This window comes from Papio anubis, chromosome 7 (assembly GCF_008728515.1).
Source record: "Papio anubis isolate 15944 chromosome 7, Panubis1.0, whole genome shotgun sequence".
NCBI lineage: Eukaryota > Metazoa > Chordata > Mammalia > Primates > Cercopithecidae > Papio > Papio anubis.
In genome coordinates this window covers 105,377,190-105,404,031 of record NC_044982.1, presented here as the reverse complement: position 1 = coordinate 105,404,031, position 26,842 = coordinate 105,377,190, and the positions used below count along the sequence as shown (strand labels likewise).

The following is a 26,842-nucleotide window of genomic DNA, read 5'->3' as shown; positions in this document are numbered from 1 at the left end:
TTTTGGAGTCTCCAGTGTTTATTGTTCCCATCTTTATGTTAGTGTAATGTTTAGCTCCCACTTATAAGTGAGAGCATGTGATATTTGGTCTTCTGTTTCTATGTCAATTTGCTTAGGATAATGACCTCTAGTTGCATCCATGCTGTTGCAAAGCACATAATCTCATTCTTTTGTATGGCTGCTTAGTATTCCATGGTGTATATCTACCACATTCCCTTTTATCCAATCCACTGCTGATGAGCACCTGTTGATTTACGTCTTTCCCATTGTCTATAGCAACCAATATCTTTTGAAGTGTACATAGGAACACTTTTCCAAAATTGACCATATAATCCTGGTTCCACAAAAATTTATTTTTGAGACAGAGTCTCGCTCTGTTGCCCAGGCTGGAGTGCAGTGGTGCAATCTTGGCTTACTGCAGCCTCTGCCTCCTGAGTTCCAGTGATTCTCGTGCCTCAGCCTCCCAAGTTGCTGGGATTACAGGCACGCGTCACCATGCCTGTCTAATTTTTGTATTTTTAGTAGAGACAGAGTTTCACCATGTTGGCCAGGCTGGTCTTAAACTCCTGACCTCAAGTGATCTGACCGCTGGGGCCTCCCAAAGTGCTGGGATTATAGGCATGAGCCACCACACCCGGTATGTCCAAAACTTAAGTCTCAACAAATTCCAGCATTTTGGGGCATGTTTTGCTTTTTGTTTTTTGTTTTGTTTTGAGATAGGGTCTTTTACTTGTCACCCAGGCTGGAGTGCAGGGTATTGTCATGGCTCACTGCAGCCTCAACCTCCCACGCTCAATCTTCCCACTTAGCCTTCTGGAGTAGTTGGAACCAAGGGGCGCGCGGCCACTCACACCCATCTTAATTTGTTTTATTTTTTGTGGAAACAGGGTCTCCCCCTGTGTTGCCTAGGGTTGGTCTTGAACTCCTGGGCTGAAGTGATCCTCCCACCTCGGCCTCCCAAAGTGCTGGGATTACGGGCGTAAGCCACCACACCCTACCCAGAGTGTTGAAATTATACAGGACACATGTTCTAAGATCACAGTAAAAAATTACTCTATAGATTAGTATCGTGCAATATAACTTTTAAAATTTCTAATGTTTGGACATTGGCAATATATGTCTAAATAACCTATAGGTCAAAGAAGAACCACAGTGGAAACTATAAAATATTTTGAATTAAATGATAATAAGTATATGACATCACAATGTGTGGTATGCAGCCAAAGCCAGGGCTTAGAAGGAAATTTATGACTTTAAATGCATATATTAGAAAAACAGAGGTCTGGCCAGGCGTAGTGACTCACGCCTGTAATCCCAGCACTTTGGGAGGCTGAGGCAGGCGGATCACGAGGTCAGGAGATGGAGACCATCCTGACTAACATGGTGAAACCCCATCTCTACTAAAAAATATGAAAAATTAGCCGGGCTTAGTGGCTGCGGGAGCCATCCCAACTACTCCGTAGGCTGAGACAGGAGAATGGCTGAACGCAGGAGGCAGAGCTTGCAGTAAGCTGAGATTGCGCCACTGCACTCCAGCCTGGGCGACAGAGCAAGACTCCATCTCAAAAAAAAAAAAAAAAAAAAAAAAGGAGAAGGAAGGAAATTGAAGGAAATGATGAAAAATAAGAGTAGAAATTAATGAAGAAACAAAGAACAGTTGAGAGATCAATAGAACCAAAAGCTACGTCTATAAGAAGAACAATAAAATTCATAAATGTGTGGCAAGATTAATCAAGAAGAAAGAAGGCACAAATAAACCAATATCTGGAATGAAAAAGGATACATCACTATAGTTGCCACAGGCATGAAAATTCTCAACAAGGGAATCTCTCAATCTGATGATATAAAATAATGATGCTAAATTTGAAAACATTTTAAATAGAAATAAAAATGGCAGAATTACTTGAAGTCCTCAACAGCTTTTTTTCTATTTTAAGATGGGAGCCTAGATATATAAATTTTACTTCATTAACCCTGGCTTAATAAAGTACTCAATAAACTTCTTACAGCATATAATATCTGGTAAACTAGGGACATCAACAGATTTCAGAAAAGATTAAAAATCCCAAAAATTATACAGTATAGAAGCCCAAAAAGCTTGAGAGCCTCTTATCTAGACCTCACCTTTAAGGTTGACTATACCTGAAAATATTAGGGAAGAGACTATAGCACCCCAAATTCCCTCAGTCACCAATTAAACTGTCAGTATAGCCTTGTAATTTTTTGTACATATTTCTGGTGATAGCCTAAATAGCATTAAGTCTTTACTGTGCTATGTGACTAATTTTGAACACCTCTGCAATTAAAACACCAAATGGAGCATATAAGCATGTACAATAACCATTGTAAGAGTACTTGTCACTGATAATCTTTCAAATTTTTGTTAACCATCTCACGGCATTAGGAATTACAGTTTACAATCACACTGTTCATCAAAATGTTTACCTTGATGGGACAGTAAATTCCTTTAGATCAATAACCATCCCTTGAATATTTTAAAACTCACCTTTTGAGTACAAAAAAGCTAAATCAATTCCCTTTTATCTCTGTGCTTTTCAGCATGGGGCCCTCTTCTGAATAATACAATAAATAAACTGAGGTAAAAAATAGGTGAACAGTATGGTGTGTTCATGCTCGGTGCACTAGAATAAGAACCTGACAATCAGTTTTAGTTCTGATACGTAATTACCTTAGTTCTAAATGTAACTGAGCAAACCTGGGTAGGTCCCTTCCCCTGCTGGGCCTCAGTTTCCTCATCTGAGAGACCTGACAGGAACATTCCAGGTGATCTCTGAGGGAGGGGTCTACCTAAGCTCAACATCAGGGGCACATCTCCTCTTAGTAGAGAAAGCAGTGGAGACTCACTCCCTAAGGCTGGCCCCCAGGAAAATGGCCTCCCATAGGTACCTTGCTAGCCCTAGAGTTAGGTGGGCAGACTGGGGGATGTGAAAACAAAAGCCCCTCTTCCTTGTATTTAAATACCCTGATGTGCAGCAATGTCGTCCTCACCCCTACTTCATTTATCTACTTCAGAGTATGAGGAGTCAGCTTGTCCCATTGTCTCAGGGGCCCTTATATTAGAGTTCTCCAGAGAAATAGGACATATAGAATGTATAGAGAGTGAGACAGTTTTTTTTATTTTTATTTTATTTTATTTTACTTTATTTCATTTATTTTTGAGACGGAGTTTCATTCTTGTTGCCCAGGCTGGAGTGCAGTGGCACAATCTTGGCTCACTGCAACCTCTGCCTCCCAGGTTCAAGTGATTCTCATACCTCAGCCTCCTGAGTAGCTGGGATGACAAGCATGCACCACCACCGCTGGCTAATTTTTGTATTTTTAGTAGAGACAGGGTTTCACCATGTTGGCCAGGCTGGCCTTGAACTCCTGACCTCAGGTGATATGATCAGCTCAGCCTCCCAAAGTGCTGGGATTACAGGCATGAGCCACCATGCCTGGCTGAGAGATTTATTTTAAGGAAAAATAAATCTCATAGATTATGGAAGATGGCAAGTCCAAAATCTGCACGATGGACCAGCAGGCTGGAGACTGAGGGAGGAGCTGATGTTGGCATTCAAGTCAGAAGTCCACTGCTGACAGAATTCCTTCTTGCTTGTGGGAGGTCAGTCTTTGTTCTGCTGAGGCCTTCAACTGATTGGATGAGGCCCACCCATATTATGGAGGGTAGCCTGCTTTACTCAAAGTCCATTAACTTAAATGTTAATCTCACCCCTCAAAAAAATACCCTCACAGACACGTCCAGAATAATGTCTTACCAAATACCTGGGCACCATGGCCCAACCAAATTGACAGAAAACTAACCATCACAAATCTACCTCTTGTCAACTCGGCACCCATACACATTTCCTTGAACCATACTTTATCTCCAAATAAAGACAGTAAAAGGTCATACTTCTACCTAACATGATATAACTATCCTGCATACAATCAAAGAGGCACTAACCCTTTCCCCAGAAAATGATACAAACTCCTCAAGTGATGTTTACTCTTTAATATTCTGTAACTTAAATACTATGATGGAAAGCTAACAATACTTAAATTCTATGATATAAAGTCAGTACATCTTGTGTTACATGATCAAAGAGGAAGAGGAAGAGGCTAGGCACGGTGGCTCACGCCTGTAATCCCAGCACTTTGGGAGCCTGAGGCAGGTGGATCACGAGGTCAGGAGATCAAGACCATCCTGGCTAACACGGTTAAACCCCCTCTCTACTGAAAAATACAAAAAATTAGCCGGGCGTGGTGGTGGGCACCTGTAGTCCTGGCTACTCAGGAGACTGAGGCAGGAGAATGGCATGAACCCAGGAGGCAGATCTTGCAGTGAGCCAAGATATTGCCACTGCACTCCAGCCTGGGCGACAGAGTGAGAGTCTGTCTCAAAAAAGAAAAAAAGAATAAAAGGAAGAAAGAAAGATATTTGTACACACACATAAACATATAACAAAATAAGGAGGAAATGCTTATAACAATTACAGTCCTCCATTCTGTAACTGACCACATAGTCACAGCTGGTATTTACAACAACCTTCTTCTATTACTTATTCCATATTCCCTTTACCCTCAGCAAGCACCTTAGCTGGTCATGGTTCTTTACCTGGTGATGGTGACTTAAATTTTCATTCCTCAAAAGTCTGAGCCATGAGTAGTCCTGCCTGGATTGGGTTTTTGTACGAATGTTCCTGGCTTTATAATGGTGCTCAATTTACAATGGGCTTATCTGCATATAGTCCCATGGTAAGTTGAGGAAAGCACTGACTACCTATTGCTTTGCATGGTAAAGTCAAAAAGTCATATGTCAAACCATCATAAGTCAGAGACTAACTATAATTTTCTATTGACTTTAATCACAGAGCATGCTAATACTAAGACATGCTGTAAGGAATTTTATGTATTCCAGACATACTCTTCCTTACCTCCATTATGTAAGTAGCAGTCCACCCTCCTTTGTAGTCAGGATCAACCATCTCCACAAGCACAGTAACTTTCTTTGCCTGTTAATTTAGCGGTCTGAAAGCCCAAAGTGGCCAGGTGGCAGCCTTAACTTCTCATTGAATGGGATCACGTTGTCTCCTGGTGGAAGCGCATTCACTTTAGACCCGACATTTAGGGGCTAGCAGAGCAAAAGGTCACAGGGACAAAGGAAAAATTTTGTTAGTGGGTCACTAGGGGTGATAGTGACTGGTGCCACTCTCATTTCCACCTCTTGATTTCTGGACCTGTGATTCCTGGTTATGAGAGAAACAGTGCTAATATTGGACACTGATTCTGAGCATATACAACTTCCTGGAGAACCTTGCACCAGCCCAATGAGGTAATGTCACCTACCTGGCACTGTGACTGAGTCTTCTAAAGGCTATTCCGCCATCCTATCAATCCAGCTGCTTCAGGATGGTGGGGAACATGGTAAAACCAGTGAATTCCACAAGCATGGGGCTCATCACCACACTTCACTGAAGTGAAGCAGTTCCTCAATCTCACAGCTGTGCTGTGTGTAATACTGTGATGTTGGATAAAGCATCCTGTAAGTTCAGGATCCTGTAAGTTCAAAATGGTATTTTGGCAGAAGTATTGCATGCAATGGAAGGCAAATCCATGTTCAGAGTAAGAGTCTATTCCATTAAGGGCAAAATGCTGGCCTTCTGATGATGGAAGGGGTCCAGTGTAATCAACCAGCTGCCAGGTAGCTGGCTGGTCACCCCAGAGAATGGTGCCATATCAAGGAGTCGGTGTTGGTTTCTTCTGCTGGCAGATTGGGCACACGGTGGTGGCTCTAGGCAGGTTGGCCTTGCTGAATGAAAGTCATTGTTGCTGAGCCCATGCATAACCATCATCCCTGTCACCATGGCCACTTCATTCAGGAGCCACTGGGCAATGACAGAAGGCGCTAAGGAAGGAGGCTGACTGATATCCACAGACAAGTCATCTTAGCCACTTGATTATCAAAATCCTCTGCTGAGGCCACCCTTCGATAGGCATTAATATAGAATACAAATATCTTTACATTTTTTGCTCATTCACAGAGGTCTATCCACATACCTCTTCCCCAAATTTTCTTGTCACCAGTTTTCTAATCATGTTCCTTCCAAGTCCCTGATTATCGAGCCAAACCATGGGCACAGCCATGAATCAGTATAGAATCACATGTCTGACCATTCCTCCTTTCAACCAAAGTGAACAACCAGGTACATCACTCAAAGTTATGCCCACTGGGAGGACTTCCCTTGACCACTGTCCTTCAGGGATGATCCAGAAAGGGACAGGCACACAAGGTCCACCCTATTCCAGTCCCTGATTACTTCTCCAGTATCACCTGCTGTCATTGGCCTCTGAAATTCCCTGCTGGAGTCCCCAGAGACACTTTGTCTTTCCAGACTTTGCCATGTTCTTTAGTAACTCTAAGCCCTCATCTATTCATCTATTCATGGATTAATTGACTCATTTGTTTATGTTCAGTTAGTATGTATCACTGGTGGGCAGGACAACTTGATCTTCACAGAAAAAGTGTGTTAAATAAGTCAGTATATCAACAAACAATGGCTGGTGAAATAGGGAATGTGCTGGGACAGGGGAACAAATACCTAATACATGGGGTCAAAAAAGACCTCCCTGAGGAGGAGACATTTAAACTGAGATCTGAAGGATGTGTAGACATCAGCCAGGTGAACAGAAATCAGAAGGATGTTTTGCCAGAGGAGGCAGGATGTATGAAATCCTGGGAGTGAGAGCCACTGTGATGAAGCTCCAAAAACCAAAATGAGTGCAGCAAAACTTGAGTAGAAAATGCCAGGGAAGAACAGTTACAACTGAGGCTTAAGAGGTGGGTGGGGCCAGGCCCTAGAGCCTTGTAAGCCATCCTCAGCAGTTTCAGAAGCTATTGAAGAGCATTCAGTGGAGGGGATTGACATAGATTTGCATTTTAGAAAGATCATTCAGACTTCTAGCAGGGAATATGCATTGGAGGAGGAGAAGGAAGAGGAGGACAAACAATAGGGAGACATGAGACATCTGGAAGCTGATATAGCATTCTAGCCAAGCCAGGCGAAGTGGCTGAAGCCTGTAATCTCAGCACTTTGGGAGGTTTAATGGCGGATGAGTATCAGGAGTTCAAGAGCAGTTAACATGGCGAAATCGGGGCATCTCTTATTGTAATACAAAATTAGCCGGGTGCAGTATAATATGTTTGGGTCTACCCGGGAGGCTGAGGCAGGAGAATCACTTGAACCTGAGGCAGATGTTGCAGCGAAATGAGACTGACGCTATTATCTTCAGGGGCCTGGCAACAAAGCAAGATGTTCCATTTAAAAAAAAAAAAAAAAATCTAGCGGAGAGATAATAGAAGCCTGGGAGATACGGATATATGGATAATTTTTTTTTTTTTTTGAGACGGAGTCTGCTCTGTTGCCCAGGCTGGGAGTGCGGCCAGATCTCAGCTCACTGCAAGCTCCGGCCTCGGGTTCCCTCGGCCATTCTCCTGCCTCAGCCTCCCGAAAGTAGCTGGGACCACAGGCTACTGCCACCTCGCCTCGGCTAATTTTTTGTGTTTTTAGTAGAGATCGGGTTTCACATGTTAGGCCAGGATGGTCTCGGACCTCCCTGACCTTGTGACTGGCCTCTGTCTCGGCCTCCCAAAGTGCTGGGATTACAGGCTTGAGCCACCGCGCCCGGCCGATATGGATAAATTTTAAAGATATTTAGTAGGAGACGTACAAAAACTCGATGAATTAGTAGATGTGGAGGGTTGGGGTCATGCAGGAATATTTCTAGGTTTCTGGTTTAGGCAACTGGCTGAAGAGTGAGTCTCTTACTACTGAGGTGTTCACTGTTTATTCCCAGAGCCTGGGAACTATTTATTAAATGAATCAATGAATGAATGGAAGAATACGGACAATCATTTTCAAAGGAGATGAAATGATGTGTTCAGTTTTGGACGTGGTGGGCTTAAGGAATCTGTGGGATATCTGAGTGGAGAAATGTGCATGAGACTGTTGTATCTGCAGGTCTGAGCTCCGGAGAGAATTTGTGGGCACAGCCTTTGTAGTGCTATGCCCTGTGTTGAGTGGGAATAACAGTCCCTCCTCTGCTTCAGATCCCCATGAGAATCAGATGAGGGAAGATGACAGTGGTGCTCTGAAAATAGCCGCTATGTTGGAGGAAAGGTTTAGGCTTAGAACCAGCCAAACCTGATTTTAATCTGTATTTATCTCTTTATGAGCTGTGCATCCTTGAGTAAGTCGACTAACATCTCTGAGCTTTGGGTTTTCATCCACAAAATGGAGTAGATATCACCTGTCTCCTAAGGTTACCATGAAGCTTAGGTTAACTAAGCCTTCCTTTGAATCTGGTGCTATGTAAAGGCTCAAAATGGTGTCATCACCATTACTGTTTTGCAATGTGTAGTAGTGTTCTTAGTCCTGTCCTTTTTAATTATTTTAAGGAGTTGTAACTTTGAGTCTATCTATCCTCCACCCACTCAAAATGTCACATGCACCTGTTTCATGAATCTTCTTACCTTTCTCCCTCATATCATAGCTCTACACTGTGTCTTCTTCCATAGGCCAACTAGACCAAAAATGGCAACATGTATGTGAGCTTCATATTGACATCCTCCATGAGGAAGAGGTTCAAAGCTTAGGTTCTAAGGTCAAAAGAACTTGCTTCAAACACCCAGCTTCACCACTTGTAGGTGGGTGACCTTGAGCACATAATTTAAACTCTTAAAACTCAGTTTCCTTGTCTGTAAAATGAAAATAATAACAGTGCTTACCTCACAGCTCACAGGAAGGAACAGAGAAGGCTGTGAGAAAGTGGCTCACCAAGGAGTCTCAACTCATTGAGAGTGAATATTGTTTTATCTGTATTAACCTGCTCTCACACTGCTAATAAAGACATACCTGAGACTAGGTAATTTATAAAGGAAAGAGGTTTAATTGACTCACAGTTCCACATGGCTGGGGAGGCCTCACAATCATGGTAGAAGGCAGAGGAGCAAAGTCACGTCTTGAATGGCAGCAGGCAAGCAAGAGAGAGTATGTGCAGGGGAACTCCCCTTTATAAAACCATCAGATCTCATGAGATTTATACACTATCACGGGAACAGTTTATAAACCCATATTATAAATATAATAATAAAGTCGTCAATTGACAACAATAATAAACTATTATAAATATGATCATTGTATAAATAATATTTAAAGGCCAGGTGCAGTGGCTTATGCCTGTAATCCCTGCACTTTGGGAGGCCAAAGTGGGTAGATCACAAGGTCAAGAGATGGAGACCATCCTGGCCAACATGGTGAAACCCTGTATCTACTAAAAATACAAAAATTATCCAGGGGTGGTGGTGCGCACCTGTAGTCTCAGCTACTCAGGAGGGTGAAGCAGGAGAATCGCTTGAATCTGGGAGGCAGAGGTTGCAATGACCCGAGACCATGCCACTGAACTCCAGCCTGGTGACACAGTGAGACTCCATCTCAAAACAAAAAAAAAGGAACTTATTCATGTAGCCAAACACCACCTGTTCCCCAAAAACCTATTGAAATAAAAAATAAATTAAAGAAAAAAAGATATCAGAGCCTCTGCAATAGCTAGTTTTTAAACATTTTTGAGATCTTCCTATGATCAGGTAATTGATGAATTTATAAATGTCGCATGACTGAAAAGAATATAAAATTTCTGATACAGCCAAAATGTTTCTTTTATATAATTATTAGTCCAAATGTTTTATTTTATTAATTTAAATCCTCTTCAGTGCTGTCCAATAAAGTCACATGTTATTTTAAATTTTCTAGTAGCTACTTTAAGATATGTAAAAATAAATTGGTAAGATTAATTTTAACCATATCTAATTTTAACCATATCTAAAGTATGATATTTTCAACATGTAATCAATATTTTAAAAATATTAATGAGATATTTTACTTTGTTTTTCATACCAAGTGTTTGAAATCTAATGTATGTTTTCCAACTTAGAGCATATTTCAATTCGGACTAGCCATATCTAAATGGTCAATAACCTAGTGATTATGTGGCTAGTGACTACTATATTGGACAGTGCACCTCTAAATCCTTGTTTTTTTCTACTTGTGCTTTCTTTATATATTTTGAAGCTGTATACAAAGGTTCATGGATGGACAAGAAAACAAAACAAAAAAATTCTTTTTTGACCATTAACTCTTTAGGCTTTGAATTCATTTTTATCTCATATTAATATTGACAACTGTTTCTTGATGCTAGCATTTCCCGAGTTAATATATATTTTTCTTTTCTTTTCTTTTTTTTTTGAGATACATACAACTGCATTTTGTTTTGTTACCCAGAGAGTTGCTATCTTTTAATGGAAATATTAACCAAATTATATTGATTCTAAATAGTGGTGTATTTGGACTTATTTTTTTCATACACTTATACTTTTTATTTACTGTGCTTTCTTATTATTTCTTTTCTTTTTTTCCATTCCTTACTTTTGTTGGATTAATCAAGGGTTTAGGTGTTCTGATTTTTTTTTTCTGTTTTGGCAGTTTAACAATGACATATCCTATTTCTATTCTTCTAGTAGTTACTGTCACGTGTGTCCGTGTGAAGAGAGTCCACCAAACAGGCTTTGTGTGAGCAACAAGGCTGTTTATTTCACCTGGGTGCAGGCAGGCTGAGTCCCAAAAAGGAGTCAGCAAAGGGTGGTGGGATTATCATTAGTTCTTATAGGCTTGGGATAGGTGTACAAAGTACATTCTCAAGGGCGGGGAGAATATTACAGAGTACCTTCTTAAGAGTGGGGGAGAATATTACAAAGTACCTTCTTAAGGGCTGGGGAGAATATTTCATATCAGTTAGGGTGGGGCGGGAACAAATCACAATGGTGAAATGTCATCAGTTAAGGCTATTTTCACTTCTTTTGTGGATCTTCAGTTGCTTCAGGCCATCTGGATGTATACGTGCAGGTCACAGGGGATATGATGGCTTAGCTTGGGCTCAGAGGCCTGACAGTTACCTTTTTTTCAGCAAACAAAGCAAATAGTTTTATGTCCAATGATATGTGACTGTCAGTTGATATGATATGTGACTATCAGTTGATAACTACTTATTTTGTCCTCTTTGTTATTGTTATATTTAATTTTAACTAATTTTAAGTTACATATATATTTTCTCCCTCTTAAAAAAAAAAACTAAAGCATTACAGATTTAGTCAAATTCCTCTTTGACTACATCCCCAATACAAGTCCCTTCTCAAGAAGTAATGGCTATATTTAAGTTTAAAATATATTTTATGACTATATATGTACATGTACACATGTATGTATGAGTGTATGTGTGAATGTATGTATATACACACATATACATAATGTGTGTGTATATCCATCCGCCAAATGAAACATTTTCTATAACTTCATTTCTCGGAATTTATCATGAAGAAATAGTTGAATAAGTAGGCAAATGTAGATAAATATAGATATATATTCAAAAGAACATTTCATAACCACATTGTAAAATATTTTTATACCCTAAATATTCACTAACAGGGGAATGGTTAAATAAATTGTGGTGTATTCAAATATTACACCAAAAATGATATAATATATTCTTAAATCCATTGACATAAAAAGATGACTAGAGTATATTCTCAAATTTTAAAAATTCAAGTTACAAACACACACACTCATATGCACACCATCAAAAGGATATTCACCAAAATATAGTAATACAGTGATTACTTCTGACAGCTAAGATTCCAAGTGAGTTTTTAACTTTCTTACTCTTTTTTTTTTAATTTTTTTGAGACTGAGTCTCTCTCTGTCACCCAAGCTGGAGTACAGTGGCACAATCTCAGCTCACTGCAACCTCCACCTCCTGGGTTCAAGCAATTCTCCTGCCTCAGCCTCCTGAATAACTGGGATTACAGGCACCCACCACCACACCCAGCTAATTTTTGTATTTTTGGTAGAGAGGGGGTTTCACCATGTTGGCCAGGCTGGTCTCGAACTCCTGACCTCAAGTGATCCACCCACTTCGGCCTCCCAAAATGCTGGGATCACAGGTGTGAGCCACCGGCACCTGGCCTACTCTCTTCTTTAATATTTATACTGATCAAATTGTCTAAAATGAGCATATATACATGTTATAGAAAATATTTGTAAAAACCTCATTCCCTTCCTTCCAAAAATATCTTAAATAAAATCTTGAAAGAAAGAAGGAAAGGAAGGAAGGAAGGAAGGAAGGAAGGAAGGAAGGAAGGAAGGAAGGAAGGAAGGAAGGAAGGAAAGAATGAGGGAAGGAAGGAAGGAAGGAAGGAAGGAAGGAAGGAAGGAAGGAAGGAAGGAAGGAAAACTCACCAAGGCCACACAGTTGTTAAGTGCCACAGCGTGAGTGCAAACCCAGGAAGGCTGGTTTCAGAGATCATGCCCTTAACAGCTGCACTACTATTCAGAGGTAGTGATCCAGTGAACACTTCGCTTCTAATGTAGGGCTTTGCCATTTTTATTCCAAATTCAGGGGCACATTATGAAGCCAAACCCTGGAGGACAGAGACTCTGAGCTCAGCAGCAAACAATGCCCTCAGGCAAAAGAAATAAGGCACAGTTCTCCCTGGATGAACACACTCAAGCAGACTTCCTCTAAGAACATCTTTTCTGCCCATCTCCTTGTCAGTTCTTCCATCAGGAAAATGGGCACATATTAATACAATGTGCACCCATGGCAATAGGTGCAAGAACTAATTAGTGCCTGAAACGAGTGTCAAGATTCTCTGCTAGAGGTGCTATAATAAGGGCAAAGTATTCTCATATAAATTCCAGTTTTGCATCCTGTGGCCTGTTCCTCTCTGGGCAGGAGGTGGTGCCCTGTCTTGTTGAGATCTGATCTCTAAATGCAACCATGTGTTTTCTTTCATCCAAATGACTGTGCTCATCTCAGGAGCAGCCTTTAATTTTCTTCTTGGAACCAATGACCATCCTTACTTACAGCAACAAAAGGTCCCCAGGACGGTGAGGTAAGATTTGAATTAAGATACCTTGGCATATTCCACTCCACAGCAATTAACAGGCAACAGGTTTTTAGCAGCACCCACTCTCTTCAGAGCAGCTACCTTTTGTCTTAAGAATCCCTGTCTATCATGTTACCAAGTTGTCCTGATTAAGCAGCCCCCAGTGGCTGGCTCTCCGCAAGGTGGTAAACCAAGTAAATGTCACAGATGGGACCTCTTCCTCCAAGGGCCCACCCTCATGGGGTAGCCATGGGGTTGCCATGGGGTTATCAGCCTGGCTCCACATTGGGGACTTCAAGTACAGCCACGGCCACATGATTTGGAGGGGATGGCTATCCAGTTGGCCCATGATCCAGTTTCCTCCTTACTCTCACCTGCCACTTGGCCACTGTTGTTCATTAGCATCACTCCCAGGAGTAGAGGAGAAAAAGGAAAGGAGAGCCAACATTTGCTTGTCCATCTGGCTCCCCATCAGCAACTCTGGTAAGTGTGTAATCTGATGGAACCATGGTCCGAGGCAGAATTTGAACTCTTTCCCTCACCCTGCCCCTTGTCAGGCATGTGAACTCCTGTTACGGCTTCAAGTCCCAGCCTTCTCTCAGACCCCCAGGCAGTCAGAAGTTAGTCACTCCCTCCCTGGCTCCTGGAGACCCTCTCCAGGACTTGAGAACACTCATCACATTGTGTAGTAATTATCAGGGCCCTCGTCTGTCTGCCATTGGATGGGAACTCCCCGAGGTTGGAGCTGTATTCTTTCATCAGCTTAAGTCCCAGAGATTCTGGGCCCAGTGCTTGGCACATGACCGGAGTGTAAGAAATGTATGTTGAATGCACAAATAAACTCAAATGGCCCTTCTTTACCATTTCCTCAGAAAATCAAGAGTTAATACTCCAAGGTATTTTTTTTTTCTTGTTTGTCTGTTGCTTTTAAGAAAACAACATCTTAGGATTTCTGGAGACAGGCAGGGTGTTTTAATGAAATGATTCATCTCATTTATTAAGTGAACATTTTTTGACTTTCTGTGATGTACTAGGCACTATCTTTGGTGCTGGGGAAGCAAAAAAGACAAAAACCTGCTCTCAAGGTACTAACATACTAGTGGTGATATTTTTTCTCAGGTACTGGCATTCCTCCGTAGTTTCCTACCTTATATTTTCCTCTCTAGCCCTTTTCCCTGAAGACAACAAACCGTCTAACCAGTTTCCACCAAATAAACAAAATAACCAGGGTACAACTATAAAATAAATACGTATGTAAAATAGTAGACTCCCCTTTTTGACCTTTCAGTGCCCCCCCAAAATCCATGCTGTTAACTAAGGAGTTTTTTAGGAGACAAGGTGTCAGAGGAAGGCAGCAACCTCGAAGTGCAGGCAGAGCAGACAGTAAGACAGTGAGTGAGACCTTCCCCGAGCTCTGATCACCTCATTAGACACAATGGCAGCCAAAGATGGTTTGAACCACCCAAGGAAAGACAGGGCACCGCCCTCATCTCATGCCCTTCAGGGTTCAGGCTTTCAGAGCCTGGACATCTCCATTTGTACTCTCTGGAATGTGGAGACAGGGGCCTCCCTCACTGCAGTCCAGATGGAAGCTGATCTCTGAGAGGCCACTCATGGCTCAGCCAGGTGGTGAGGTTGAGCTGAAAGAAGAAAGTTTCCTAAAAGTAAAACCCAGACCTTCTTGGAGACTACTCTGAGATCTTAAAATGCATATGCATACAGAGAGGGGGAAAAGGGACTGTGCATATTGTCTAGGGAGGAGAACAAAAAGAAGACCTGGCAGTGGAGATGGAGGAAATAGACAAGTTGAGGAAATAGGAATGGGAACTGTGTTCTAATAGGGTTCTCCGGAGAAACAGAACCAATAGTGTGTTGGGAGTGGGTGGGTACATTAAGATATTTCTTTTAAGGAATCTTCTCACGTGATTATAGGGGCTGGCAAGTCCGAAATCTGTAGGGCAGGCTGGCAGGCTGGCAACTACAGTAAGATTTCTATGTTACAGTGTTGAGGCAGAATTCCTTCATCTCTGGGAAATCTGTCTTTACTCTTAAGGCTTTCAACTGATTGAATGAGGGTACCCAGATTATTGAAGGCAATCTCCTCTACTTAAAGTCAATGAATTCTAGATGTGAAGCATATCTAGGCTAGTGTTTGACCAAATGAGTGGGCACCATAGCCTAGCCATGTTGATACATAAAATTTAACCATCACGTGTGAAAATTAACTGAAGTCTTATGGGTATTAACAGCATGAAAAGGAGTCTTGGGATGATGACAGTGAGGAAACAGAAACTTGTAGATAGGGACCCATGGGACAGGGGTGGGGAGCATGAGAAAAGGTTAACTATAAGCTCCTCACTTTGCAGATTAGCTGAAACTCTAAAAGGATTTATTCAGTCCATTGCACCTAGGTGATCAGGGAAGCTCCTCCTAGGCTGGCATCTTGCCTCTAGCTCCAACGTGTCTGAATCTAGCATGCAGAGCCTGGTTTTGAGTAGGGAGGCAGAACAGGAGACTAAACCACCTTTGGTTCTGCCTGAGTCAGGTCTTTAAAGGGAAGATCATTTAGTTTATCTAAAGTGCTGTGAATTCCCACAGCCTTAGGCAGACTCATATTCCAGTGTAAGCACAAAGACAAATTCTAAAGCCAAGTAAATGACTGGTGATGAGCCACAGGTATGTATTATCGTGACCATTGCTTTACCCTGTGAATTTTCTCTGTGAAGGGAGGGGAATCCATCCCAAAAATATGAGGTTTAGATAACTTTTTGGTGACTATTTTTAGTGCTTGGTACTGAAATGGTGACTGGCAGACAGGTCAATGCACACAGTCCAAGCACACATACTGCTGATGACCTAAAGGAAAGAGATACGTTATGGATGATAGTTTCTCTGGTGCTTGCAGTTCTAAGGATCAGCTTTTAAGCAACCAGAACTGTGATTATATAAAGGAAGATCTTTGGGTAGACAGGAAGGCCATAGTTTTTGATGAGGTGAAGTGATGACTGAAGTCGATTTGACTTTCCCAACGTCTAGGTAGGAGGAAAACAGGTGTGTGTCTTTGCCAAAAATGGCAGCCTAACAAGTCTATCGAGGGTGTCCTCATGCAGTATCAGTGAATTCTGCAGCGGCTAGGAGGTCTGCAAACTACATACCATGACTTCTGCCTCAGTACAATATTTGCTGCTATTGGTCAACCAAGGGGTTGTGTGCAGGTATAGGCTGCCCTGGGGTGTCTCTGTCCTTGTCTCTTCATCCATGTGTCTTTCTCTGAACGACATTGTGTGTGGTTACCTGCTTCCTCTCAAACACACAGAAGTGTGTGTGTGCGCGCATGCACTTGTGAGCAAGTAGGCATAGACATTTCTTTCTCTTTAATCAGAGCAGGCAGGATTCTTGCAAAGTCTGTCTCACTCAGTTCAGAACATCTGGACAAACTCTACACTCAGAGCTTTCTATAAAGGGGAGGGGCAGGTAGAGGCCTTGGAGGCTTACCAAGAGGCACAGAAGGGTATCCTTGCAGGCAGTGTGGGCTCCTGGAAAGCCACACCAGGACACAAAACTCAGTCACTAAACAGTTTTTCCCAAACAGCCTGCCATGCAGTTGCATTTGAGATTATTCAAAATAACATGGAGCAAAAACGCACTGCACCCATGTTCCCTGGCAGCTCATTGAGGTCTCTTGACACACTGCTGGGTACAGGAAGGGGTGTTTCTGCCACTCCACGTAGTTTAAGCACAGATGGTTCCAGGCAGCCTCAGAATCAAGCTGACACATCCCACAGCATGACAACTGTGGCGCGAGGTTCTCAGGAAGGGCTGAGTGTGAGCATTAGGTCACTGAGCTCTGTTACTGTTTAATCAGCCTCAGCCTGTGTCGTGGTGACACACATTTGCTGACTGGACGCATCAGCGCATCCTGCTGTAGGCTGATGGGTGGGCCATGCTTGAAAGACTCCTGGCATGTGCCCCTGCCTGCATTTTTCACTCTTGACTGAAAGCATATGCTCCACACAATCGGGACAGTGTTAGCCTGTGGGTCCGAGGCAGCTTCCTACACATCTGGCTTAGACTGGTTGAATCGCTTCCTCTGGGAGGGTGGCGTCCAGCTCTGTGACATCTGGCCAATGGCAAGAAGTATCTGGATTCATCCCAGAGTGAATTTTATCTCCACATGCTTTTCCAGTTTCATCAGGGCCTCCATGCTACATTCTGAATGACATGTCCACATTTGCCACGGACAAGGATGACAGATGGAGAAAAATCATCTTTGACCCTTAAAAGTCGGTCACATTTTATAAGGTAAGAGTTTGGGCACAAAAGGTATTATAGGAGAGAACCCCAGAGATGGCTTGAAATATCATATAACTTATACATGATTTAGCTTTTGGAAATAAAAGCACCTTCCCAAACTGCTGGCATAGCAAAGCAATGAAAACAGCATTTAAAATGTTTATTTTTCTTTTTTTATTGAGGCATAGCTTACATAGAGTAAAATGCACAAATCTCAAGTGTACCCCTTGATGACTTTTTACTTTTTATACATGCACATACCCCAGGAGCCACCACCCAGACCAAGGTTTAGGACATTCCCAGCGCTCCAGAGACTCCCTTATTCTCCCTTCACGGTGGACAGCCCACCCGCCACGGTTCTCACTGTTCTGGTCTCTATCACCACAGAGGCATTTTTATTTTGGGGTCTTACTGGTTTAACAGATATCTCATCATAACATTCTATAAACTTCCAGGCACTTGCAAGAAGGACTTAAAGTCAAGTTTCAGGTGAAAAGGTTTTGGAGCACTGTGCTCCAGCATATGGGGATTGTCTCTTCCTATATCCAGTGTTTCACAACTGAAGAAGAACCTATTTCTGGAGGAAAGCTTTTTTTGTCTTTAGCGATGAGGGAGAATTCTGGATTTGTTCTGTTTCTGAAGCCCATCAGTATCTTGCAGCTGTGTTCATGCATTTGTAAATGTACAGCCACATGCCTTTAGGTCTCCCCTCTTTGAAGGACACCCAGGCCCCAGGCCATGAACCCCAGCTCTCAGCCTTGCTCTGCCTCTTCCCAGGTCTTACATCCAACCAGGAAGAAGGCCCTCATTGCAGCTTGCTCCTCTCCAGTTAAAAAAAAACAAAAACGCTTAGTCAGACCCAATGCTAGTTGCTGTAGGCCCCATTCGGTCCTCAGGAAATACCAAGGGAAAAGGCTGCAGAAGAGAGGATTAAACCCTACTAAGTGTTCGGATACCATATATCTAACTTCAGCAGCTGTTTCATTAGATTGAATGGGCACAGCTCCCCACTTTGCCTGACCAGCTGCCCTCTCTCAGAAATCCCCATTGTTGCAAGGAACTGACTTGAGGTATGCTCATCTTAGCAACATGGACACACCTTTTGGAGGATTAGCCTCTTTGCCACTTTTCTTGTATTTTTAGATGTGAAAGCAACCACTGGGAAGGATTTGGGTTGAGTTTTGGGGGGCAGGGGAAGGGGGCCTTACCCACAGGAAGGAGGCAGTGCTGATGGAAGAGACCTGAAGAAGGAATCTCCACGGAACCAGGGCTGCTTCTGCCCAAGTACAGCACTGACGCTCAATGGGACCTTGATAGGCCACAGCTTCTCCACCCCCAGTTCTCCATCTGTAAAATGCAGTGCTTAAGTGAGACCAGGCTATTGTATAAAAAGACTAAATGTAGAGCTCTTTGGCTTAGAGTGGGGAGTGTGGGTTTTTGTACTTCCACTGTGTGTTTAGCACTTCAAGGAGGACTTGGGCAACATGGGACTCCATAGGTAACAAAAAATTCCTACAGATAGGAGGGAGAGGGCATGCTTTGCCATGTGTGAAAAGGGTAGACTGTTCCTTCTTGGTGGTCACTGTCCACACATACCACCAGCAGAATGAACCACAAGGACTTTCCAGAGCCTCGTAGAATTTCAGGGGCTGGTCTTTGGTAGGACAAGAACATCCCAGAGAGAGAACATTTGGGGATGCTCCTTGTTGCTGTATCATGGGATCTTTACTCAGACCAGGGCCTTGCAGGCATGCTAGTCTACATAATGGGCTCTGGTCACTGAGTAGAGGCTATCTTGTTTAGAAATCTACTGAGACAGAACTTTGTCAGAATTTTAAAGGCAGCAGAAAGAATTACTCCATTTGGTCTTTTTATCTATCAGGCTGCTCTTTGCTCTTATCTAAGCACTTCATATTACTGAGAATTAAATTCATCTTGTAAAATGTGCCCCACACAGCTTCCAGAATGATTAATTGTATATATATGATTTTTATATATATATATATATATATATATATATATATATATATATATATATGCTGTAATGCAATGCTCTACAACATAGTGGGTTCTGATGTTCGCATCCACTTTTGCCCCCACTGAGGCTCTCAGCTGTATGTGGAAGGGGAAGTCTCTCACATGCTGTTTGCATCTTGTTCTGTCATTGTCTTGAGTTTATATCACCCCCATGTCCTCTTCTGGCCCTATGCCATTCCACATTCCACATGGATTATATGAGAAAATACCCCTCCTGGTTGTTCACTGCTTTCACATCAATAGCAAGGGGCTCTATCTCTCTATCCATAATTGCTCAGAGTTTACACTTTAAGCACATCTTCATCAACACACTTCATATAGCTCTGGCTAGACCCATACCTAATGTCTACTGTGCACGTGCTATGAGTTCTGGTATGCACAATGCAAAATGTCCACTACATGGCTCCATCAGTGCTCTGTCTTTGTGCCATTCACTTCTTGCCCATAAACACTTTCTTTATTCAGCAGTCTACATCTCTGATCACTACTGTGACCACCAAGGAGGTTTTACAGCATCTGTGTTTTTGGTGAAGGGAACTATTTTCAGGCTGAGAACAACTTGAAAATGTCTCCCCCACCGTGCAGATATCATCAGCTTTACTGAGCTTCCTGTGGCAGACATTCCCAGGAATTTGTTGCTTAACCATTTCACAACCACCCTCTGTGGGCTGCAGTACTATGTAAGATCATTTGGAATTGGTTTGTTTCGGACCATGCCCCCATTTACTTTCATCTTCAGTGGTGTGAGAGTGACTCACACATAGAATTGATATTCAGTGGATGAATGAATGAACTTAGCATCTTTTAAGTTAAATCAACTCTCGATTTCGACGGTGTTAGTGAAAAAATAAAGCTGCATCTGAAGTTAGGTTTATTTACTGTAGAAAAAAGCTACCCATGCTCTTTAACAATGGGGATGTTGGTGGGAAGAGTGCTGGATGAAGACTTGTTTTTAATTCATCTGATATTCACTGTCATTTTAATGAAGTGGGCTGTCTATAGATAATGCCAACCTCTGTGACTTTTCTCATTTCCACTTCATCCCCAATTCTGAGAGTCTACATATGTCTGTTATCCAGGACCCTCTCCCCAGGATCTCTCCTTGATCTCCCTGAACTCCCCTCATCAAGGTATCTCCTCAACTTTTATGGCATTCTGCCCTACATCCCAGCCCCCGGGGGTCCTTGCCATTTCTGCTTGCTATGCCATGAGAAAACTCCTGGAGAACAGGGCAGGGTTCAGAGCTTTGCACATCATGGGCAGTCAGTGAACAAGAAGGAATGAGTGGTTCCAATGGGAAACATTTTGTGCTGCCTTTTAATAGAAGTAATTCAGATTAGCTATTGGAAACATTTATTTAAATTATTTTTACAACCTTCTGTTTCTTCTTTTCCATGTTGGAAAAGTAAAACCGTAGAAGATAATCTGCATATTTGTTTGCCAATCTTTGGATGTACGTATCTTAAAACTTATTTTTATGTGTTCATAGTTGAACTATTTGTAATAGGCCAAAACTGGAAACCATCCAAATGCCCATCACTAGTAGAATGGATAATAAGTAAACTGTGGGATTTCACACAATAGAATACTACAGGGCAATTATAATGAGCAATCTACAATTACATGCAACAATTTGGATACATCTCATAAACACAATGTTGAGTAAAAGAAGCCAGGTATGAAATAGTATGATTCCAGTTATTCCATTAAGGAATAAAACAGGCAAAACTCTTCTGTTAGAGGTCAAGATACCTCTTGCAAGGGTAATGACTGGAAGGGGACCTGAGGGGAGTTTCTGGGTGTGATAATGAATTTTTTCTTGATTTGTGTGCTGGCTACACAAATTTTCAGTTTGTAAAGATTTATTGTGTGTTACATTTATGATACGGGTACATCTCTCTGAGAAGATCTCTGCCACATGCACTGTCTCTGGGGAGATCTTGGCCTGGGTCCTTCTTTCCAGATAGATGTCAAGAACCAAAAGGTGTCAGGACTCAAACTCTGCCAAAATGGCACTGTATCCAGGTGTTATCTATTGCTATGTAACAAATTACCCAAACATAGTGTTTTAAAATAGCAAACATTTATTATCTCATAGTTTCTGTTGGTCAGGAATTTGGGAGTGACTTAGCTGTGTAGCTCTGGCTCAGAATCGCTCATAAGGTTGCAGTCAAGGCATTGACAAGGGTTACAGTCATCTGAAGACTTAACAGGGCCTGCGGAATCCACTTCCAACTGGACTCATTCACATGGTCAATGACAGGAGGCCTCAGTTGTTCACCATGTGGATCTCTCCATATGGCTGCTTGAGTGCTCTCACAACGTGGCAGCCAGCTCCCCCCAGAACAAGCGAGAAGGAGCACAAGGAAGAAGCCACAATGTCTTTGATGAGTTGATCTCAGAAGCTACACACCATCTTTAATACCATATTCTATTCATTAGAAACAGGTCACTAAGTCTAGCCCGCCCTCAAGGGAAGGGAATTAAGGTCTACCTTTTGAAGGGGAAAAAGTATCAAAGAATTTGTGAACATATTTTTAAAACCACCAAAATCCACCCTCTGATCACAAATTATTTACATTCTTCCTATATGTAAAAGATACTCACCATCTTCCAAGGCCACTGAAAGTCTCATCCCATTCAAGCATCAGCTGTAAATCCAAATCCCATCATTTACATCAAGTCCAGTTGCAGATGAGGGTCCTCAGTTGTAGCTCCTTAAGTACAGCTATTTGGGTACAAATCCTCTCAATCTGAAGACCTGTGAACTACAGATACAGCTATCCGCACCCCCATCCACACACACCCAACATATGACGGTGGGACAAGCATGGACACCCACTAGAGAAGCTCCTGTTCAAAAGGGGGTAAAACAGGAGGCATGCAAAAGTTATTGGTCTGTAGCAGTTCTGAAATCCAGCTGGACAAATGTTGGAAATTTCTTGATTAGGATTCAGTTCTATTGCTGCTCAATGGGGATTTTCATGACTTTTGGCTCCATCCTCTGGACTTTTGGTCCTGCCCTCTGGTTTACCTTCCTTTTTCATGAGAAGTAACCTATGTTTGCAGCTACATAGTTATCTCAGCTTGCTTCTCACCAATAGAATTCTTGGAGTCTAAAAGCCTTTTTATTTTGTACTGTCTCTGTCCCTTTCAGTCTAAGTGTGATTTTTAAGCCAAAATGCAGTAGAAGTGATGCCATGGCTCCTGAATCTGAGATGAAGGAACCTCTCTCCTGAGACACAGGCCTCTGATGTGAATGTGCCACTCTATTTCAAAATGGCATCTGACCACCACATCCCAATGCACCGTCTCTTGACTTGTCACTAACATGCCCATGAAACATGGGAAAATACTTTTTCAAAAAATTCACAATGTTGAAAACACAGACAATAAAAAGACAAAACCTTGGAATAATAGATACTAGACATGGGCAGACAGAGAAGAAATTGTAGAACCTTACTTTCGTTTTCAGCTCATGGAATGATCTGGCTTTGCTTCTCAAAACAGAGTCTAACAAAAAGAGAAGGAAGATATATTTGTACCTTCTTTATCATCACCAGAAAACCAGGAAGCTAGCCCTCCACATGTGTTGGGCACTGCCCAATAAGGGCTCTTCTGCCTTTGCACACATGCGTGCACACACACACACACCATCCAGTACAACCATCTCTGCACACTCATACAGATATGGATGACCCTGGCAGTAAGGGTGCAGGCACAGGATGACACATATTGTAAGTCTGGAGATGTGATTTCCACAAGTGAGGCAAAATGGAGACAAAAGAACCCTGGTAGAGGCCGGGCGCGGTGGCTCACGCCTGTAATCCCAGCACTTTGGGAGGCCGAGGCGGGTGGATCACGAGGTCAGAAGATGGAGACCATCCTGGCTAACATGGTGAAACCCCGTCTCTACTAAAAATACAAAAAAAAAAATTAGCCGGGGGTGGTGGCGGGCGCCTGTAGTCCCAGCTACTCGGGAGGCTGAGGCAGGAGAATGGCGTGAAACTGGGAGGCAGAGCTTGCAGTGAGCCAAAACTGGGCTTCTGTACTCCAGCCTGGGTGACAGAGCAAGACTCCGTCTAAAAACAAACAAACAAACAAAAAACAAAACAAAACAAAACCTGGTAGAGGTGCATACTGGGAATTGTAGTTTTTCTACTCTATGATAATCCAGAGTTTGAAAGAAAATTAAGAGCCCAAGAACGGGGAAATTATGATAAGCCTTAAAACCAGCTAAAATAGAGAAACTTATAAATAAAATAAAATTGAATAGAATCTATGTCTTAAAAAATAATAATCTAGATCTAAAACTCCACACTGAGTTTGTAAACGAGAGAGATAGAAGCAAGGATATTTTAAAATATCAGTTAACTATTGACCCTAACAATTAAAAAAAAAAGTGTGGGTAAAAGAAGACTTCAAGAAGGCTTTAACAACTTATAAAATTAGAACCTGGATATATGTTCCAAAACACTAGACTTCAGTCAGAAGAATTAATAAACCTAGAAAAAAAAAACAGGATAATGTTAAAGAAGTGTAGTAAGGCATATCAGTCGTTCTCAAAAAGTTGTGCATCAGAGTCACCTAGAAGCCTGATTAAAACAGATGGCTGAGCCCAGACCCACAGGTCATAATTCAGCAGGTCTGGAGTGAGACCTGAAATTGGTAGTTCTAACAAGTTCTCAGGTGATGCTAAAGGTCAGACCACACTTTAAGAATCGCTGATATATTGTTACTACAGAAAGCGTATTGCGGCGTCGCCACATCAGATTTGAATGGTAAACAAAGTATATCCATGCAATGGAAACCGTGCGCGAACAAACATGATTCCATAAGCAACCGGATGAACCCGGCGTCCCATGCCAACAGCCACAACAAAAGCGATTTCGTTCGGCAGCGAAAATCCCGCTAATTGCAAGATTGAGGGTGGAGGAATGAGGAGTGATACTAACGTGCATAGGGTTTCTTTGTGGCGCAATGAAAATGTTTTGGAATTAGATAGTGGTGATGGTTGCACAACCTTGTGAATATACTAAAAACTACTGAATTCTACACTTTAAAATGGAATTTTTTAAATTTTGCCTTCATTTATTTCTTCTCTGACGTGCTCCTTTTCTTTATACGTATATCGTAATTTCTGATTTATATCATTTTCCTTCTACCTAAAGAACTTTTTGGAACATTTTCCATGAAGACTGCTGGCAATGAATTCTCCCCAATTTTTATTTTGCCCTGGTGAAAAGTCTTTATTCCTCTTTCACTATTTTTTGTGCTTCAGTAGCTTTTATTTTTAAAGCCATACATATAATGAGAAGTTACCTTCAACAGCATTTTAAAAAAGAAAAAAGAGGACTGTATTGTAAACGGTATTTCATTTCCTGCAGGAGATTAATCACTCAAAAATGGTAATTATCTAAAACACTGAAAAATTTAGCAATCATTAAACATGATTCAGTCTTTTTTTTTTTTTTTTTTTTTTGGTTTTGAATCTTTATCTCATCCTTAGCCTTGCTGCTGACAAATCATGAATAGATATAATTAATGAAAATGTTACTAGTGCCAGTCCCCAAAATATCTCTAGATCACTGACCTTCTGATTGGTGGAAAAACCTTTGAAGAATGATCTTTACAGGAATCCATGGCATTGAGTTAATCTGTTTCTCTCTATATGGGGGCAGCAGACTAGGTGAGTTTCTTCCTCTGTCATTTGTAGGATCTACTGTGCTTTTTTGTTTTTTGTTTTATTATACTTTAAGTTCTAGGGTACATGTGCACAACGTGCAGGTTTGTTACATATGTATACTTGTGCCATGTTGCTGTGCTGCACCCATCAACTCATCATTTACATCAGGTATAACTCCCAATGCAATCCCTCCCCTCTCCCCACTCCCCATAATAGGCCCCAGTGTGCGATGTTCCCCTTCCAGAGTCCAAGTGATCTCATTGTTCAATTCCCACCTATGAGTATGAGAACATGCGGTGTTTGGTTTCTGTTCTTGTGATAGTTTGCTGAGCATGATGGTTTCCAGCTGCATCATGTCCTTACAAGGACACGAACTCATCCTTTTGTGGCTGCGTAGTATTCCATGGTGTGTATGTGCCACATTTTTCTTAATCAGTCTCTGTGTCACTGACGGACATTTGGGTTGATTCAAGTCTTTGCTATTGTGAATAGTGCTGCAATAAACATCGTGTGCATGTGTCTTTATAGCAGCATGATTTATAATCCTTTGAGTATATACCCAGTAATGGGATAGCTGGGTCATATGGTATTTCTAGCTCTAGATCCTTGAGGAATTGCCATACTGACACAATGGTTGAACCAGTTTACAATCCCACCAACAGTGTAAAAGTGTTCCTGGCTACTCCACATCCTCTCCGCTTCCTGTTGTTTCCTGACTTTTAATGATTGCCATTCTAACTGGTGTGAGATGGTATCTCATTGTGGTTTTGATTTGCATTTCTCTGATGGCCAGTGATGACGAGCATTTTCATGTGTCTGTTGGCCACATGCATGTCTTCTTTGAGAAATGTCTGTTCTATCCTTTACCCACTTTTGATGGGGTTGTTTTTCACCATGAAATTCATTTAGCGGAGTTCTTTGTAGGTTCTGGATATTAGCCCTTTGTCAGATGAGTAGATTGCAAAATTTTTCTCCCATTCTGTAAGTTTGCCTGTTCCTCTGATGGTAGTTTCTTTTGCTGTGCAGAACCTCTTTAGTTTAATTAGATCCCATTTGTCAATTTTTGGCTTTTGTTGCTGTTGCTTTTTGGTGTTTTTAGACATGAAGTCCTTGCCCATGCCTATGTGTCTGAATGGTATTATCTAGGTTTCTTCTAGGGTTTTATGGTTTTAGGTCTAACATTTAAGTCTCTAATCCATCTTGAATTAATTTTTCGTATAAGAGGAGTAAGGAAAGGATCAGTTTCAGCTTTCTACTTATGGCTAGCCAATTTTCCCAGCACCATTTGATAAACAGGGGAATCCTTTCCCCATTTCTTGTTTTTTGTCAGGTTTGTCAAAGATCAGATGGCTGTAGATGTGTGGTATTATTTCTGAGGGCTCTGTTCTGTTCCATTGGTCTATATCTGTTTTGTTGCATTACCATGCTATTTTACTGTATCCTTAGCCAGTATAGTTTGAAGTCGGAGTAGTGTGATGCCTCAGCTTTGTTCTTTTGACTTAGGTTGTCTTACAGCAATGCAAGCTCTTTTGTGGTTCCATATGAACTTTAAAGCAGTTTTCAATTCTGTGAAGAAACTCATTGGTAGCAATGGGAATGGCATTGAATCTATAAATTACCTTGGGCAGTATGGCCATTTTTCACAATATTGATTGTTCCTATCCATGAGCATGGTATGTTTCTTCCATTTGTTTGTGTTCTCTTTTATTTCACTAGGCAGTGTTTGTAGTTCTCGGTCCTTTATATCCCTTGTAAGTTGGTCCTAGGTATTTTATTCTCTTTGAAGCTATTGTGAATGGGAGTTCATTCATGAAGCAATACGTAACTAC

General features: G+C 41.8%; 1 long non-coding RNA gene across 1 annotated transcript; it reads left to right on the top strand.

Moving 5' to 3' along the window:
• The first annotated feature begins 12,290 nt into the window (after positions 1–12,290).
• On the top strand, positions 12,291–18,130 carry LOC116275776. The gene is made up of 2 exons (XR_004185071.1): positions 12,291–13,003; positions 17,184–18,130. It is a non-coding gene; the product is annotated as an uncharacterized LOC116275776 (long non-coding RNA).
• The last annotated feature ends 8,712 nt before the right edge of the window (positions 18,131–26,842 follow it).